This window comes from Kogia breviceps, chromosome 5, assembly GCF_026419965.1.
Source record: "Kogia breviceps isolate mKogBre1 chromosome 5, mKogBre1 haplotype 1, whole genome shotgun sequence".
Lineage (NCBI taxonomy): Eukaryota > Metazoa > Chordata > Mammalia > Artiodactyla > Physeteridae > Kogia > Kogia breviceps.
This window is the reverse complement of record NC_081314.1, coordinates 127,434,686-127,455,057: the sequence shown is the minus strand read 5'-3', so window position 1 is coordinate 127,455,057 and position 20,372 is coordinate 127,434,686. Positions and strand designations below refer to the sequence as shown.

General features: G+C 35.1%; 1 protein-coding gene across 2 annotated transcripts in view; it reads right to left on the bottom strand.

Moving 5' to 3' along the window:
* The window catches only part of NCAM2 (neural cell adhesion molecule 2), a 492,766-nt gene that overhangs the window by 137,828 nt on the left and 334,566 nt on the right, over window positions 1-20,372 (bottom strand). The window lies entirely within an intron of this gene.

Here is a 20,372-nt window from a genome sequence, read left to right as displayed (position 1 = left end):
CGAACCCGTGTGCCCTGCATTAGCAGGCAGATTCTCAACCACTGCGCCACCAGGGAAGCCCTAATTTTCATTTTTGAATGAACGCAACAGCATTGCTCATAAGCATAATTGGTACCATATGCATCATAGGTACACTATTAAAAACACAGCATTCTTAGGAAGTCATTGGAAACAATATGGAAATTATTAATCACTTAACTCCACAAATTTGACTCAAATCAAGGAATTGCTTATAATCCAATAACATATAGATTATATTTCAAATAAGAATTATTGTGTGCAACATAATTATAGAATTTTCTTAAATCTCTTAAATACCTTTATAGCACACATATTTAAAACAAGAATATTCATTGAATTTTACTCTGTACTATCAAGTAATATAGTGAACTTTTAGCACTTTATAGCTCATTGGAAACATCTGCTCTACAATTATTGAATTGATTCTTTTTAATATTTGAGGTTTTAGTGTTCAACAAAATATTGTATATCATACATTCAATTGAAATATGTATGTTATTATAAACAGTATAATGGTTGTTTAATTTTCTATATGACAGATTTGAACAAATTTCAATACATGTGTGTACTTTGCATTATTAAAATGATGTTTAACTATTTTCCTATTTTTAATATTAAAAGACTATCTTAAAGCTCTTTTTCAAGCATGTTGATTGGGACATAATATGGTTACTTTTTATGCTTTTTAATTTTATATAGGAATGCAGTCATTATACAATCCTATCACTCACTCATAATTCACTATCTGGAAAATGGTCTTCAAAAACAAAGAAATAAACAAAAGCATATTAGGGATGTATTATGCAACTTAGATCAAGATTTCTATGTCAAAAATATGTTCCCCACCTCCCAAGTATTGCTGAAGAAATAGTAAGGTGAAGTTTTCAAGTAGAAGGGCATTCTCTTCTGCCAATTTTTAAGATGTTCAGCTGCCAAACCCATTTACTTAATTGAAAGAAAAGAAAACAAAATGTAAGAATCCACAGAAGTTAAAAATCAGAATGAATAAACCCAAAAGCAAAATGGCCAACTGTTATACAAGGTAACTAACTGCTGTTCCATAACTAAATAGGTATTCTTTGGTCCTTATCTCACTGCAACTCTGTTCATCATTAAATCCTATTGAACTATATCCTTCCTTTCTTGTGTGCCGACTTCCCTTGGCTTTCAGGACACCCCCATGATCCTGATTTTTCTCTGTTGTTGTAGTTTCCTTGGGTTTGGTTTTGGTTACAGCCTCCTCTCTTCCTCGAGGCCTCTGTATTCTGTCCTGGACTCTAGTGTCTTTTCAGTCAATACAATCCACTTAGGCACTCATCCCTGCCCACATCTACACTGATGATCTCTAGTCACTCTTTCTCCACCCAGGATTCTTCTATCCTTGGAGCTACATAACTAGATATATCACATGCAGGGCAAGTCCATTTGATATATATCTCAAACTAGCATGTGCAGGTGAATACATCACGCTTTACCCAGCATCACCTGCCCTCTCCCAGTTGTCTTTCCATGAATGATACTAATTCTTTCTCATGCCTCATGCTATACCATGTCCTCAGTCTTGGATCAGTTGCTGAACATTTATTCATCTATTTATATTCTGAATAATGATAAATCTCAGTTTATTATCTTGCTCGACATTATGATTTCCAATTGTCAGCAACTGTGTTTCCATAGACCTATCTGCTCTCTGCCTCTCCATTTACAGTTTTAGTTGTGCTGCTAAGTCGGAAGGATATTGACAGGCGTCTCTGGATTTCAGAGAGAACAATCACATTCAGGCTGAATGTGACCAAAAAAGACTCCCTGACTCTGCAAAAGCCTTCAACATTATGTTATTTCCTATGTTTCTATTAAGAAAAAATCATTCCAGCTGCAGAAATTATTTCTTGTGTAACTAAGAATAAGTCTTTTTTTTTTAAAGCAAACTTTTATTTCTCATAACAACTTTATGAAGGTTTCACATCCCTGGACCTCATACTCTATAATTACAAATAATGTTGTATTGCGTCCCAAAATAAAACCGCAATCCACTAGCCTGATGTTTACGGACTTCCATATGGTATTACATTTCTGTTTAAGCACAGTTTACAATTTGGATACTGTTAATTTGGATTCCGTTTAATGTGAATTATTTGTATTGTCATGAAAGTCCTGTGCTTTCTAAGCAGGCTTCACACATCTTTCTCAAATCTTTCCCCCTTTATCTCTTCCATATTTACACGGCAGTATTCTACCATCATTCTTTCAATTTCTTGGCCAGATATCAATTTATATTCAAAATAATCCCTGGTTGACTACTATACATACATGTATAATGTCCCTGTGCATTTCTTGGGACACATTGCTTTTTCTAGTCTTACTGGAACTTCAGATTTTATCCTGCAGTTTTGATATTATAGTTGTACAAATGCGAGAATATTTTTATGGGACTTTGTGTGAAAGTCACCTGGACTAGTACCTAGGACAGAATCATTACATACTAAAATTTTTATACGGCAAATTAAGACATAGTGAAATGTACATATAATTGAATAAAGGAAATGTAATCCTTCAGCTATACTTTACTATGGATTAAAAACGTGATACTTAATATCTTAATTAGAATGTGACAAGATACATTAATAATGATGTGAAGCAAATTGTTCCTTCTTTCATTAGGGAAATATTGTTCTTTTGCCCATTAAAAAGTAAATTTACCCACCTTAAAAATCAACAGGTATTTCTGTTATTATGATAAGGTTTTGGACTTGTGGAAAGCTATCCGTGTGTGTAAAGTTTGCATGCTATTAGTAAAAATGGTTTTATTTAAAAGTTTTTAATAATATATCTAAAATTAATAGAAATTCCCAAAGAATAGAATTTCTTCTGGAATGTGTGTGATTCATTGAGAAATTGTAAGTCATTTTCAGAGTTGGCATTGGCGTTGTAATAATGCACAATATGCACTGACTAGAAGACCAAAGTCATTTCTTCTCATTTCTGACATTCCAAAGGACATCTTTCTCTTTGTGCTACAAAAGGGCATTACACATATCTGAAAGAAAATTCATTTATATCTTGGCTTTGATTCACCACCTACTGAAGATTCATTTAACACATCTGATATTTGATTGAGACAGGTTAATAAGCGTATTAGTTCTCCATCTAGTATTTTCAGTTTCTATCACTGCATTCACATGATTAGAGAGTGTCTGACTGTACATTATTACTCCAATCCTTCACAGAAGGACACTCTCTGAAATTTAACTGGATATTATATCTTTTGCCTTTCTGGAAGGTCAGCTTAAGAACTGCTTGAACAGTATTTCAATATTTTGATAAAATGATTATTTATAGAGTTATTGTCCTTTCAATAATCCCTTAATCAAATATCTATGTGATAACTACCATCTTCAGTTTAGTTTAAACATAAATATTTTGTTGTAAATTTTAATTGTTGGGCATCTGAATTTATATAATGTGTCATGTTTATTTTTGTGGCTTTACCTGACTAGACATTTACTGCCAAATTTGGGGTCCAACTGTAGTGCAAAACACATGTGAGTTGGACAGTCTTCCTTTATTTCTTCTTCCTCACACTCTTGTCTTTGAACCTTTTTAGAGTCATTAACCCTTTGGCCTTTTTTTTTTTTTTTTTTTTTTGCCGTACGCGGGCCTCTCACTGTTGTGGCCTCTCCCGTTGCAGAGCACAGGCTCCAGACGCTCAGGCTCAGCGGCCATGGCTCACAGGCCCAGCCGCTCTGCGGCATGTGGGATCCTCCCGGAGCGGGGCACGAACCCGAACCTGTGTCCCCTGCATCGGTAGGCGGACTCTCAACCACTGCGCCACCAGGAAAGCCCGACCCTTTGGCCTTTTGAGAAAATTGTGGATCATGTCACTTAGTTACTCAACATTTTTTCTGTATGTGTGCAATTGTTTCACAATAAGCGTCCAGGCGCTGGGGATATAAGCTGAGCAAAATAGAATAATTTCTACTCTTCATGGAATTTAAGTTTAACCGAGAAGACAGATATTACTTCTAAGATATAATACAAATAAACTCAAAAATACCGTGTAGGAACACCACAGTTTCATTTTGGGGGTGTTAATGGAGGGGTGGGTTAGAGTCAGAGGTATGTTCCTTGTTAAACCAAAGTGTGGATTGGGATCTGGAAATGGTGAAAGAGGGGCAGTGTTGTAGAGAGAATTCTGGGCATATGCCACCAGAAGGCTTATGAGAGAAATGAGAGAACCCAGTAAGTGCAGAGAAGAGACTGTGAACATATGGGATCTCCTGACATTGGGCAGGCTGATAGAGAACACATGCAGAACCCAAGACACATGCAGACACACAACAAATTTGTACCCTTTGACTGTATGTTATTTTTTTCTCATTGTGTGCTATGCAGTTTGGGGGGAGTGATTTTTTTTTATTATATATTATGTTTGTATTATTTGCAATGGCATTAAATCTCTATTGAATGTAAATTAAACAGCTTCAAATACACAGAGGTAGCAGCAAGGCATAACTGCTAAATGTATAAAAAAAGAAAACAGACTCTTTCCAAACGTTTTTGGCATTAATTTACCCAAACTGACTTCTCAAAATCATGATAAAGTTTCATAACATTCACTAATTTCTGCAAAGAAATTTAAGCAGAAATATTGTCTTGCTCTTATAAGATTTTTATATTTACTCTTAGCTTTATGTCCTTTTATTTATTTACTTTGTAGTACGTGGGCCTTTCACTGTTGTGGCCTCTCCCGTTGCGGAGCACAGGCTCTGGACGCGCAGGCTCAGCGGCCATGGCTCACGGGCCCAGCCGCTCTGCTGCAGGTGGGATCTTCCCAGACCGGGGCACGAACCCGTGTCCACTGCATCGGCAGGCGGATTCTCAACCACTGCGCCACCAGGGAAGCCCTACTCTTAGCTTTAATGTCTTTTTCCTCTGGGCTTCATCCCACCTTCCTAAGTGTACTCCTATTTTGATGTCATGAAATAAACTTTTGTACAATTGCCATTCCTCCTAGCAGTGTAACTTGATGAAACAAAGAGTAATATGTACAATAAAATTTCTTAACTTTTGTAGTTTCTTCACTGGTTCTAGGGCCCTTTCCTTCTCTTTGCACATACAGTCAGTAATTTATTCAACAAATAGGAATTAAATATAGGAATGAATAACTGCTAACACATAAAATGGGTGATAGACACATACTAAATATTTTACATTTATTAGTTCATAATACTGCTATGATCTTCATAATAGTGCTATGAGATGGGGACTAATATCATCTCCATTTTAAACATGAGCAAAATGAGGCACAGAAACATTGGATAACTTGCCCAGGTCCCATAGAGCTTATAAGTGATAACAGTGGGATACGCAGGCTGTCTGGCCCTGGAGTTCATATTCTGAATTACTTTTGCCATATGGCTCACTACCTGGGCCATAACTATGTGGCTGAGTTACATACTGTACCATAGCTATGTGACCGGCTTTATGCTGGATTCTGAGGACAGAAAGATGGATAGGAAAGGCAAAGCCTTTAGTCTTAAAGGTTAAAAGGCTTCGAGGAAAATCATAAATTTCATCTGACATAGATGAAATTAAGGAGGAACCCCTAGTACAGTCTACAGAGGTGAGGGACAATTACTTGCAGATATTTCTGCCTAAACAGGGTCCTGAAGGACAAGTAAGGCACCAGATTGGCGGCGTAATTTGCAGGGCCCGCTGAAAACTGAAATGTGAGGTCTTTTGTTCAAAAGTTACTATGAATTTTAAGACAATCACAGCAGCACTTTAAACCCAATGCAGGGCTCTTCTGAGTGTTGGGTTCTGTGCAACTGTACATGTCACATATCCATGAAGTCAGCCCTGGCCAAGCAAACAGGAGGAAAGTTGGGAAGGAAATGGGAACTACGTAGGCCTGGACTAGAGGGGAAAATGACATGTTCAAAGAGTTGAAAGAAGCTCCCTAGAGCTGGCATATCCAATATAAGGTGGAGAGAGGTAAGACGTGAAGTGGCTGGAGAGACAGACAAGAATGCCAAAAAGAGCCTCCAAAGTCAAAGGAACATTGACTAAAACATGAAAGGATGCTCAACATCATTAGTCATCATGAAAACGCATACAAAAACTCCATACTACTTCATGCCCTCAGGGATGGCTATAAACAAAAAGGCTAACAGGTAATAACAAGCATTGGATAGGATCTGGAGAAAATGGAACTTTAGTGCACATGTGATCGGAATGCAGAATGGTGCAGGTGCTTTTGATAAAATGTCTGACAGGTACTCAAAATGTTAAACACAGAGTTACCATGTGATTCAGCCATTACACTCCCAAGAGAATTAAAGATCTATGTCCACACAAAAACATGTACTACATAAATGTCCATAAGAGCATTATTAATAAATCCAAAGAGTGAGAGCCACACAAATGTCCATCTACTAATGCATGGATAAATAAAATTTACTATTTCTATCTAATAAAATATTATTTATCAATAAAAAATATGAGGTACGTACACAAGCCACAACATAGAGGAACCTTGAAAACACTATGCTAAGTGAATTGAAGTTAGTAACAAAGTCCACATTTTGAATGCTTCCATTTATACAGAATTTTCAGAATAGACAAATCTATAGATGCAAAAGTAATTGCCTAAGGGTGGCAGGTGGTGGTAAGGTGACTGGGGAGTGACAGTCAAGTGGAGAGGGACTTGTTTCTTGAGGTGATGAAAATGTCCCCAAATTTACTGAGTTGATGATTGCAAAACTCTGTGAATATACTAAAAAGCAATTTATTTAATTTTACCCTTTGATGGGTAAATTGCATGCTATGTGAATTATATGTTAGAAAATATTAAAAATTAAGGCCAAAAGAAAGAATGAGTGTTCTATAAAGAACTGGAAAGGATAGGCACGGTTTCGGCCGAGGAGTAGGGAGAATGCATTTGTTATTCGCGAGCAACATTCATGCCTCAGGATAGAGAATAAATTTGAAAGGGGGAAGAGAAAACACCAAGAAACATACTGCAATGATAGTGTTCTGGGAAAAGGTAGAGGTAGATGAGATGGAGAGAAGTGAGTGGATTCTAGAAACATACTGAGGAAGAATCCACAGCATTCAGTGAATGTTTAGATGGGAGCTGGTGATGAAAGAAAGGAGGAAAAGGATATTTTCAAGTTTCTGTCACAGATCCCTGGATGGGAAATCTGATTTATTCTTAGTAGATTGCTGTAGGTATATACAATTATACATATATATGCATATATTCACATTTGACCATAACAAATCATATTTTAATAACCAGCATACATTATATTCCATATTACATACCCAGTACTGTACTATTTGAAATTGAAATGCTATGATAATCAAGCCAAAAGCAGAATAAACTTTTCAGAGATTTTAACTTTAAAAAGTTAGAAAAGGTGAATTCCAACTGATAATTGTCAAAATGCTGGTTTTCAGAATGTGACCTGAATATTTTGTATTGGTGCCTGTGCGTGCTGCCTTCTTTACCTTAATAGTAGGTAAGACCAGAGACTAGAGAACCAAATGGGAGACTTTATATCCTGTTTGCGCCATCTATAAGCTTTGTAACCTGGAGTCAACTACTTAATTTAGCTGTACCTCAGTTTCTCTCTCTGTATAATGGGTTTAAAAGTACAGCCTTTATAGTAATGAGGGAGATTAACGATTTAAATATTTGAAAAGAGCTCAGCACCTGTTAAGTACTTGGCAAATAAACAAAACATCTGATATCCAGACCTAAATGATAAATATGTGAGTTTACACAATATCCATTTCATTGTGAGGTCCAAAGGCATTCTATCTCAAAGGGAAATGATATCTCTCCTATCTTCTTACTTAACAGTGCATTACTGTTGCTAGACTCTCCTCATGATTCCTTGAACCACATGCCAGTTATTTATTTATAATATAAAATATTTATAATATTTTATCAATGAAAATATGTAAGATATTCAGTAAAAAACAAAATTAAAATAAGGATGAAAAGCTACTATAGGACAGCAAAATTACTAAATAAATAATAACTTACAAAACATTCACATATAAATGATTAAATTGCCAAATAATGAGATTTATATTTTATTTCACCATAATACTAATAACAAATCCCTAGATATTGAATTTATCTGTAATTGCCACTACGTTTGTGGATGGTTTGGCTGTATCCTTGACCCTGCCCTTCATCACAAGTACCTTCCCTGCTCAAATGCCACGACTTTGGTGTCAAAAGCCTTGTCTTGTAGGCTTTATACAGACATAGGCTCGGTGTCATTATTCAGTGGTTTTAAATTTGTGGATTCTAATGACTGTGTGTCATTTCCAAAATGTATATAGTAGTTAAAGCTGTATTAAGTATCCTGACCCTATGTCTATATCACTATTACTTATGGTCATTCATTGTGATTGGAGTTCCAAGCAAATAAATTAGGAGAGGAATGTGCTTGTAGTATGGCTGATCATTTTAATTTTGGCAACACCGTTGTTGACTCTGAATGACAAGATACTTATTTTTTGTTGTTTCTTGAGTGTATGTGCAATTTTAATCAAATATGAAGATACTAGAACAAAATATTTGATATCAGTGTTGTTCAGAAAATTCAGGACACAGGACTTCAAGCCATAAGTATGGGGCTGGTGTAGAAAGCCAGTAGGCTTTCTATCCATTTAAAATGTCATTGCTTTCCCCAAGGTTAAGAAACCATGAAAAAGAGGATGATCACTATTGTTTTTGAATTTCCAATTTTTCTGTGTATCCTTCATAATGGAAAATAAGCAAAGAAATAAAACTCTTTATTAAAAAATCAATAAGGGATAAAGAAGCCAAGAAGAAACTTAAATCTAAAAGTTACATCCTATCTTGAGCTAAAATTTAGTTTCATGGTACACAACAATGAGAAGATAGAAAGGAAGTCTGAAAGAATGAGGCGCATTATACACTGAAATTCTTCCTATTCAACATTTATTATAAGATGGTCAGGTGTATTGTGATGATTTTTGCACATAATTGAACTTACCTTGTGAATATTGTTATCACATTATTACACCATACTGCTCTGGAAGTAACATAATGACTAAAATATAGACTCCATTGTTTCAAAGCTTTGAATAAGCCATAGGTTTGGTTCAATGTTTTTTTTTAATTCAGATTTTTAAATGTTTTTCTTTATAACATAAACATAACCAATTGGAAAACAGATGAAGTGCAATACTAAAAATATTAGAATTGGAATGGCATAACATTGATGACTGAGGCTGTGAAAGAACATGGGGTTTCATTATACCATTCTCCAGTCTTTGTTTTAAATATACATCACACATTTTACCATGGGAATTTTTAAACAGCATAACCAAGACGGGATGTGTTCCTTCATCCGATTTTCTCAATTGTTAGAACATACAGAGCACAGCAGAACCCAAATTAAAGTCTAGAGCATGATACTACAGCCTACTTACAAACCCATAGTTTTTTGTATTGAAAGCCCTGAGGTTTTGCTGTCATTATTTTGCAGAGTTATCACAGTGAAAGTTGGCTAATACACAGTACATAACTTTTGTTGCTTTTCCCTAGGTCTGGTTAGAATTACTTAAGTTTGTGTAGCCTCAGTGCTAGATACACGATAAATGTCATTATAATCAGTGATGTAGTTAGTAACAAGTGTCCCAGCGGTATGGCAATCGTCCAAATTAGAGACAAATGAAAGATTTTTGCAAAGCAAAAAGCACAATATGCAACAGCAATTAGTACATTAATGTTAAATGAAATGTTTAAAAAATGCCTGACACAAAGTATATATACAATGTTAACAAAAGTTATTATCCTTTTCCTATAGTATATCTTTATACAAATTCCTACAACATGTTCTGTAAGGGAATAACTACAGTGTGAAGAAATACAAAATATTTTGGGAACATTCTTTCTTTGCTCTATCTAGTGAGACAAATAAGGGCCCTGTTCTGAGCCTTTTTTTTTTTTTTTTTTTTTTTGTGGTACGCGGGCCTCTCACTGTTGTGGCCTCTCCCGTTGCAAAGCACGGGCTCCGGACGCGCAGGCTCAGAGGCCATGGCTCACGGGCCCAGCTGCTCCGCGGCATGTGGGATCTTCCCGGACCGGGGCACGAACCCGCGTCCCCTGCATCGGCAGGCGGATTCTCAACCACTGCGCCACCAGGGGGGAAGCCCCTGAGGCTTCTTTGGCCAACACTCACTCAAAGCATGAAAAAGACACAGGACTGCTCTAAGTATATGTATGTTTTCTTCCTGTCTATGTTTCATTTGGATAAACTGTATTTTTCTATCTTTGATTTTACTAGACTTTTCTTCTGCAGTATCTAACCTTCTGTTAATCCAATCCAAGGTCTTTTTTACTTGACACTTTTTTGATCTCTAGAATTTTGATTTAGTCTTTTACCTTGTCATGTTTCTCTGTATTATGCTCATGTTCTCCTTTTACCTTGTAGTACATATGCAGTATATGTAAAAAAAAAAAAAAAAAGATGTTCCTATCTACTAATACTGTTATTTGTGACAATGGATCTGTTTCTATTGATTGATTTGGTTTTTTCCCTATTATGGGTTATATTTTCATGCACCTTGTATACCTCATAATTCTTTATTGGATGCCAAACATTGTAAATTATATACTTTGAGTTATATGAAAACAGTTTTATTCTTTTGAGGCTTTTAAACTTTGTTAGGCAAACTGGAAGCAATCTTTAGTTTAGGACTAATTCGACCACACTTCTGAAGCAACATACTTCAGTATTCCAGTGGTTCTTTCTGTGGCCTTGGATAGTTTCCTCACACACACATACACTTATCAGTACTCAGCTGAAGACTCTTGGGGTAAGTGCTGAAGATCTCTAGAGCTCTCTCTGTGTGAATTTCTTCTCCACAGAGCTCTCTCCTCTCGGGTACCCCCATCCTGTGATTTCTAGCACCCTAAGTCATTCAAACTCCGAACACTGGCTCCTCAAATAAAAGAGTCAGACTCTTCATCCCTGTGCTACAGCCTGGAAACTCTACACAGTACACTCGACCAATCGTAGGGGTCACATCATTTGTTTCTCTCCTCTCATGGATCAATATGCTAATCATCATGACATAAATTTTGTCTGTTGTCATTGTTTAAAGTCAGAGTATAAATCAAGCCCCTTTTAAATCTAATATGCCTGGAAATATATGTTCTAAAAAGTATTTTAAATTGTCACTAGTCCCATACTTAACATCAGAAAACGCAATGCATTTACCATCTAGTGATCAACTTTTGTCACATATAGGAGAATTCTTATGGTATACAACACATCGCTATTAACAGCATCACTTTTATCAGACTAATACCACAAAGTAGAATAGTACCTGGCAACGTATGTATATATTTTTCCTTCTTTTAAAAAGTCACATCATTTCAAATACATATTAAAGTATATACAACATAGGATATATCAGAAATGTTATGAAAATGATGTGTATAATTACTGTCATATGTACTGGCAGTGTTATAGCAAATATATGCTCCTTTTTTAACACACAGCTATGCTGAGTGACTCATACACTTTACTTCAGTGCCTCATTTTAGGTGGGAGGCTCAAGAAGATTAAAAAAAATTCTTATCTCTGCGTTTGGAACTCTTCTTAGTCTGTCTTACTGTCTGACAATTATGCAATTGACCTAATTATTTTAAATAAAAAGCACTTTATTTATTGGAAATGTTTTATATCATACATGCACATAAACACCAAAAACTAACAATACATAAAAACACAGTTTAATCAAATCATTTTGCTACCTAGACAAAGAAACAAGCTACCTCTAAAAGATGGCTAAAAATTAAAACTGTGTATAATATACACGAACTCCAGTGAGCTGCTTTAGTTTGGTTTTGGTTTTGGATTTTGTTTGTTTTGTGGTAAAGTATCTATTCATAAAGAAAAGACAAATTAAAACAAATACTGCATATACAAACTAAACTTTTTATAGTTTAGAAGTCTTCAATGAAAAGAGAAGGTACTCTCCAGAAAGGATCTAAGTTATCAAGATAAAAAAATAATGCATAGGAGAAAGAAAGGTGGAAATGTTAACAACATTTATTTATTTTTTACCAAAAGCCAAATGGTGTATTAAGAGAGTTTCAAAGTGTGGAATAAATGAATCAGTGATACAACTCTAAACCATAGAAAGGAAAATATACAGTGTGGTCTTTGTCAAAACATTAAAAGAGAAGGTAAAGCCCATATTTCTATATTATATTCTTTTATAATAAAAGAAAATTATGGCTCAGACAGGTCTGTGATGAATCTTTACATTGATATATATCAATCATCAGGCAATAAAAATGTACAGACATTATCATTAAAGGGGGGCATGGTGTAAACAGAGAGCCAAGAAGCAGAGATGGTCTGGGAAGTTATATTACCTTTGCTACAACAATCAAAAATGATAAGAAACAGCCCTCAACAAGTTTCTAATTGTGTGCTGGGATATGCAGGTATGGGATGTGTAGTAAATAATTATACTACAGGACATATGGTTGTAAATTATATGAGAAGGTGTTAGAATAGCATACTTCTTAGCACAATGTGCTATCTCAAGATGCTGATCAAAACAGCCAGCCAGGCATGTTTCTGTAATAGGAAGAGGAGATCCAACATCTCTCTATGGTACACACAGGAAATGTGTGCAGTTCTATTGCTTGCTAACCTCCTGCTTCTATAAAATTTGTCTATGGAAACTCCTTAATTATCACCATTTCTATCATTTGGTTTCAGAGGATATTTAATTTATGAATAAGCAAATTATTAATTCACTAAGCAATCAGAGGATTATATAAATTTATTCAAGTTGTTTATCACTGAGTATGCTACTATTACTTTAGCATTATGCTTTTTCCTTTTTAATTTTTGTCCCAGTAGCTTCACAACTCCTATGACTCAGACAGATGCAGTGTACTTCAAAACGGAATGCAAATATCCATATAGTAAGTCAACTCTATGTTCTGCACACAGTTTAAGTTCTTATCTGGTTTCAGATTTTGTAATTAAAAGAATAGTGGTCTGCAATTTATACTTAGTTTACCTAAAGAATTCAACAATTAACCTAAATACACACATAGTTAAAAATCAATAGTCTTACTATATATACTTCAGGTTGGCAATCAAGGACTCTCTCAGCAAACTCAAAAGCGCTGGTAACTGCAATTAGTACTTCAAAGTTTTGTGATAGTTTTCACTACACTTATGACTCACAATGTACATTCAAAGTTGTAGATGGATAAAGTACACACACTATTGAAAATCTCCCAGCACCAAGGACTGATGGAGGAAATGTGAAATCTTATTTGGTTGAAATTAATTGATCTTAATAGTAGGATTTGTGGAAAAAATGAAGGTAATAGAGATTTGAAGAATGGCCTATCATATAGAGCAGTGTAGGTAATAAAAGGGATTCCCAAATGATATGAGAAGCTATTGGAGGCTTCTGAACGAAAGAGTGATATTATCTGGCTTATTTCAAATGGACCAATTTAGCTATTTTAATGAGAATAACAGGGGGCAAAGGTGAATGCATTAAAACCTCTTAAAAGTTATTGCAATAGTCTAGGCAAGTCACTATGCTGGCTTGGACTAGAGCAGTAACAGCTGCGTTTGGAGATATGATCAAATTTTTAATATATTTAAAATAAGGCTAATAGGATTTACAAAATTTGAATGTGTGAATAACAATCAATAAGTCAAAGGTTACACAAAGAATTTCAGACTATATTACTGGAGGGAAGGAATCACCATTTAATGAAATTTGGATGACTGACGGAGAAGCAGAAGTAGAGATAATGTATACAGTTGGACTGGATACTTTCAGTTTAAGATACGTATTTAATATCCAAATGGAGCTACCTGGTAGACCACTGGATACAGACAACTAGGATTTAGTGGAGAGGTTCATGTTTAAAATTTGGATTTTACTGAATTGAGCTGGTAATTAAAGCCATGAGACTAGATGAACAAGTCAAAGGAATAAACATAGTTAGAGAAAGGAATCCAAGAATAGATCCCAAACTAGGGCCCTTGATAATTTAGAGATCAATTAGAAGCCAAAGACTGATAAGAGAAAAAACAGGAAAGTACACCATAAGCCAAAGACCAAGCAAAAAGCAGAAAAGATCATTTAATTGGATCAATGCTTCTCTTAGGCAGAAAAGTAAAATCAGGACTGCTAATTTGTGATAAAATTTAGAAAAGTGAATGTTATTAGTAACAAGCTTTCCAAAGAGTTTTAGTGGAGTCATGTGGTCAAAGCCTGACTGGAGTATATTCAAGAGATAATTCTAGGAAGAATTTAGAGAGAACAAGATTAAACAACATTTTCAAGGGATTCTGCTATGAATAGAGGATAGAAATCAGATGGGATTTGGAAGCCAAATGTAGTAGCTATCTATCTTTCTAATATTTGCACAGAAAAAATATATACTCATTGATGAAGGATACGTGGTTATAACTATAATTAACCACACTGTGCCTTTCACATCCATGACTCATTTATTTTGGACTGGAAGCTTGTACCTCTTAATCTCCCTCACCTATTTATTTCTTCCCCCCATCCAATTCCCCTCTGGCAACCACCTGTTTGGTCCCTGCATCTGTAAGTCTGTTTCTGCTTTGTTATGTTTGTTCATTTGTTTTGATTTTTAGATTCCACGTACAAATGAAATAGTATTTTTGTCTTTCTCTGTCTGCATTATTTCTCTTAGCATAATACCCTCTATGGCCATCCATGTTGGCAAGAGTTCATTCTTTTTTTATGACTAAGAAATATTGATATGTCATGCTTCCTTTATCCATTTATATATGGAAGGGCACTTAGGTTGCTTCCATATCTTGGCTCTTGTAAATAGAGGTGCAATGAACATAGGGATGCATATATCTTTTCAAATTATTGTTTACATTTTCTATGGATAAATACCCAGGAGTGGAATTGCTGTATCATATAGTAGTTCTATTTTTAGTTCTGTGAGGACTTTCCATACTGCTTTTCATTGTGGCTGCACCAATTTACATTCCCACCAACAGTGCACAAGTGCTCCCTTTTCTACACATCTTCTCCAACACTTGGTATTTGCTGCCTTTTTGATAACAGCCATTCCAACGGGTGTGAGGTGATATCTCATTGTGGTTTTGATTTGCATTTCCCTGATGATTAATGATGTTGAGCATGTTTTCGTGTGCCTGTTGGCCATCTGTATGTCTTCTTTGGAAAAATGTCTATTCTGGTACTCTGTCCATTTTAAAAATTGGGTTGTTTGGGTTTTTTTGATGTTGAGATGTATGAGTTATTTGTATTAGATATTAACTTCTTATCGGATATATGGTTTGCAAATATCTTCTCCCATTAAGTAGGTGACCTTTTTGGTTTTTGAGTTTCCATCTCTGTGCAAAAGTTTTTGAGTTTGATATAGTTCCATTTGTTTAGGTTTGCTTTTGTTTCCCTTGCCTGAAGAGACATATCCAAAGAAACATTACTAAGATCGATGTCAAAGAGTTTACTGCCTAAATTTTCTTCTAGAAGTTTTATGACTTCAGGTCTTACATTTAGTCTTTAATCCATTTTAAATTTATTTTTGTGCATGGTGTGAGAGAGTAGTCCAGTTTGATTCTTTTTCATGTAGCTGTTCAGTTTTCCCAACACCATTTAGGCTATCTTTTCTGTATTGTATATTCTTGCCTACTGTGTCATTGATTAATTGACCATATAAGTGTTTGTTCCTTTTTAGGCTCTCTATTCTGTTCCATTGATCTATGTATCTGTTTTTGTGCTAATACCATATGGTTTTGATTACTGAAGCTTTGTAGGATTGAAATCAGGGAGCATTAAAACTCCAGCGTTGTTATTCTTTCTCAAGATAATTTTGGCTATTTTAGGCCTTTTGTGTTTCCATACAAATTTTAGAATTATTTGTTCTAGCTCTGTGAAAAATGCCATTGATATTTTGATAGGAATAGAATTGAATCTGTAAATTGCTTTGGATACTATGGTCATTTTAACAATATTAATTCTTCCAATCCATGAAACCAGTATATCTTTCCATCCGTTTGCATCATCTTCAATTTATTTCATCAGTTTTATAGTTTTCTGAATACAGATCTTTTATCTCCTTAGTTACATTATTCCTATGTATTTTATTATTTTTGATGCAATGGTGAATGAGATTGTTTTCTTAATTTCACTTTCTGATAGTTCATCCTTAGGGTACAGAAATGCAACAGATTTCTGTATTTAATCATCTGTCCTGTAATTTTACAGAATTCATTGTTGAGTTCTAGTAGTTTTTAAGAGGCATCTTTAGGAATTTCTATGCATTGTATCATGTCATCTGCAAACAGTGACAGCTTAACTTCTTCCTTTCCAATTAGGGTTGATCTTATTTTTCTTGTCTGATTACTGTGTCTAGGACTTCCAATACTATGTTGAATAAAAGTGATGAGAAGAAGCATCCTTGTTTGTTTCTAATCTTAGAGAAAATGCTTTCAGCTTTTCTACTAGCTGTGGGCTTGCCATATATGGCCTTTATTATGTTGAGGTATGTTCCCATGAAACCCAATATATTAAGAGTTTTTATCAAAAATGGATGTTGAGTATTTTTCAAAACCTTTTCCAAATCTATTGAGAGAATATGATTTTTATTTTTCAGTTTGTTAATGTGGTGTATCACATTGATTTGCAGATATGGAACCATCCTTGCATCCCTGGGATAAATCCCACTTGATCATGGTGTATGATCCTTTTAATTTATTGTTAATTTCAGTTTGCTAATAGCTTGTTGAGTATTTTGCATTTATGTTCATCAGTGATATTGGCCTGTAATTTTCTTTTTTGTGATATCTTTGTATGGTGTTTGTATCAGACTGATCCTGCCCTTGCAGAATGAGTTCAAAAGCAATTCTTTCTCTGCAAATTTTTGGAATTTTTTTGAGAAGGATAAAAGTTACCTCTTCTCTAAATGTTTAGTAGAATTCACCTGTAAAACCAACTGGTCCTGGACTTCTGTTTGTTGGAACTATTTTATTACTCACTCAATATCATTGCTGATAACTGGTCTGTTCATATTTTCTATTTCTTCTTGGTTCAGTCTTGGAAGATTCATATGAACTTGTCCAATTCATGTTGTATATTTTATTGGCATATTTAATTGTTCTTTATAACTTATTATGGTCCCTTGTATTTTGATGGTATTGGTTGTAAATTCTTTTTCATTTCCAATTTTATTTATTTGGGCCCTTGCTCTGTTTTTCTTGATGAGTCCGACTAAAGGTTTACCAACTTTATCTTTTCAAAAAACCAGCTCTTAACTTCATTGATCTTTTCACTTTTTTCATTCTCTATATATTTCTATTATGATTTTTTGACTTCTTTTCTTCTGCTAACTTTGGTTGTGTTTTGCTCTTATTTTTCTACTTTCATTACAAGTAAGGTTAGGTTGTTTATTTGAGACTTTTCTTGTTTCCTGAGGTAGGCTTCTATTGCTATAAACTTCCCTCTTACACTACTTTTGCTCCATCCCATGGATTTTGGATTGTTATGTTTTTGTTTTCATTTTTCTCCAGGTATCTTTTGATTTCTTCTTTGATTTCTTCAGTGATCCATTAGTTATTTAACAGTGTATTGTTTAACCTCCACGTGTCTGTGTTTTTTGCAATTTTTTTTGTAACTGATTTCTAGTTGTGGATTGTTGTTGGACAAGATGCTTGATATGATTTTAATTTTCTTTAATTTACTGAGACATTATTTTCTGACCTAGTATGTGATCTATCCTAGAAAATGTTCCTTATGCCCTTAAAAAAAGTATATTCTGCTGCTTTTGAATGGATTGTATATATTCCAATGTGATGTTTTAGGCCAGCATTTCCTCATTGATTTTTTCTGTCTGGATGATTTGTCCATTGAGCTAGGTGAGGTGTTAAAAGTCCCCTACTATTATTGTGTTACTGCCAATTTCTCCCTTTATGTTTGTTAATATTTGTTTTATGTATTTAAGTGCTCCTAGGTTGGGTGCATATATATTTACAATTGTTATCTCTTTTTGTTTATTTATTCTTTGATGATCATTTAATGTCCTTCTTTGTCTCTTGTTTTAACCTCTGTTTTGAAGTCTATTTGTCTGATAAAAGTATTGTTACCCCAGATTTCATTTCAATTTGCATGAAATAACTTTTTCATCCTGTCACTTTCAGTATGCATGTGTCTTTAGATATGAAGTGAGTCTCTTGTAAGCAGCATATATATGGGTCTTGTTTTTGTAACCATTCATCCACTCTATGTCTTTTGACTACAGCATTACTGCATTTACATTTACAATAATCATTGATACATACATACTTATTGCCATCTTGTTAATTGTTTTGGGGTTATTTTTATACTTATTTTTTATTCCTTTCTTCTTCTTTATTCTTTTCTCCTGGGATTTGATAACTGTCTTCAGTGTTATGTTTGGATTCCTGTTGCTTTTTGTGTATCTATTATAGATTTTTTTGGTTTGTGGTTACCATGAGCTTTATATATAGCAATATATAAACATACATTATTTTAGTTGATGATCTCTTAAGTTCAAATGCATTTTAACAACCTTGCACTTTAAACCCCACCCCACATACTTACTGTTTTTTTTTTTTTTTTTTTTTTTTTTGCGGTATGCGGGCCTCTCACTGTTGTGGCCTCTCCCATCGCGGAGCACAGGCTCCGGACGCGCAGGCCCAGTGGCCATGGCTCACGGGCTTAGTTGCTCCGCGGCATGTGGGATCTTCCCGGACCAGGGCACGAACCCGTGTCTCCTGCATCGGCAGGCGGACTCTCAATCGCTGCGCCACCAGGGAAGCCCCATACTTACTGTTTTTAACATCATATTTTATGTCTTTTTGTTTTGTGTATCCCTTAACTACTTATTGTGGATTTAGATGGTTTTATTACTTTTGTCTTTTAACCTTCTTAGTAGCTTTATACTGGTTAGTTTACTTACTTTACTGTATATATGTCTCTACCAATGAGATTTTTTTCCTTTTAGAATTATCATATTTCTAGTTGTGGACTTTTCTTTTTTGCTTAGAGAAGTCCTTTTAACATTTATTTTAAACTGGTTTGATGGTGCTGAACCTTTTTAGCTTTTGCTTATCTGAAAAACTTTTGATCTCTTCATCAAATCTGAAAGAAAGCCTCGCTAGATAGAGCATTCCTGATTGTAGGTGTTTCCTTTTCATCACTTTGAATATTATGCCACTCTTTTATGGGCTACAGAATTTCTTTTGAAACTCATGTCAGCTGATAGACTACATGAGTTCCCTTGCGTGTAACTTCTTACTTTTCCCTTGCTGCTTTTAATATTCTCTCTTCATCTTTAATTTGTGCCACTTTTATTGCAATGTGTCTTGATGTGATCCTTTTTGGGTTTATCCTGTTTGAGACTCTTTGTGCTTCCTGGACCTGGATGTTTGTTTCCTTTCCCAAGATAGGGAAATTTTCAGCTATTATATCTTCAAATATATTCTATGCCCATTTCCCTCTCTCTTCTCCTTCTGGAACCCCTATGATGCAAATGTTAGTACACTTGATGCTATCCCAGAGGTCTCTTAAACTGTCCTCATTTCTTTTTATTCTTTATTCTTTTTTCTGTTCTGCTTCAGTGATTTCCACTATTCTGTCTTCCAGCTCGCTGTTCTGTTCCTCTGTATCATCTAATCTACTGTTGATTCCTCTATTGTACTTTTCATTTCAATTATTATATTCTTCATCACTGTTTGGTTCTTCTCTATATTTTTTAACTCTTTGTTAAAATCTTTTAACTTCTCATTCTCTTCATCCAATCTTCTCCCAAGTCCTTTGAACATCTTTATAATCATTAATTTGAACTCTTTATAGGGTAGATTGCCTATCTCCACTTCATTTAATTCTTCTGGGGTGTTATCTTGTTCATCTGTTTGGAACATATTACTCTGTCACCTCATTTTGTCTAATTTTCTATTTTTATTTCTATGTATTTGTTAGGTTGGTTACATTTCCTGACCTTGGAGAAGTGGCCTTTTGCAGGAGATGTATTATGTGTCCCAGCAGCACACTCCCTTCTATTCACCAGACCTATATGCTCTAGGGGTGCCCCCATGTGAGATGCCCGGGTCCTTCTCTTACAGTGGGATAACTACTGTGAATGGTCTGGTAGTGTGTCTGGCTTGGGTCTGGTTGGTTGCCAGGCTCTGCCTTGTGCAGAGAATGCTGGCCTCTGGGGCAGGATGGGTCACAAGGTGGCTGGCTACAGAGACCCAGTCGTTCCTGAGGGTAGTTCTGACCTA